Raw genomic sequence first — 216 nt, forward strand, 5'->3', positions numbered from 1 at the left:
TTATTGGTTGTGATCATATTCTAAAGATGTTTGGATTATTGAAAATTATACAGCTCCCTTTCATATGAGTGTTGAGAGCTGTATCCATACATTCATGTTGTGCTCAAAGTGCACCAGATTGATGCATTTCACTTCAACATTTAAAAAAGGAGGTTAGGTCCACCCCCAAATAAAGCAGGTTAAAATCATTAAATTGAATACATTTTCTTTTAGTAA

General features: G+C 32.4%; 1 protein-coding gene across 1 annotated transcript in view; it reads right to left on the reverse strand.

Annotated features, from left to right (window-relative positions):
- Positions 1-216, reverse strand: part of kirrel1a (kirre like nephrin family adhesion molecule 1a) — a 24,978-nt gene that overhangs the window by 16,941 nt on the left and 7,821 nt on the right. The gene's annotated exons all lie outside the window — the stretch shown is intronic.

Source organism: Notothenia coriiceps, unplaced genomic scaffold, assembly GCF_000735185.1.
Source record: "Notothenia coriiceps isolate Sejong01 unplaced genomic scaffold, NC01 NC01_scaffold00010352, whole genome shotgun sequence".
Taxonomy (NCBI): domain Eukaryota; kingdom Metazoa; phylum Chordata; class Actinopteri; order Perciformes; family Nototheniidae; genus Notothenia; species Notothenia coriiceps.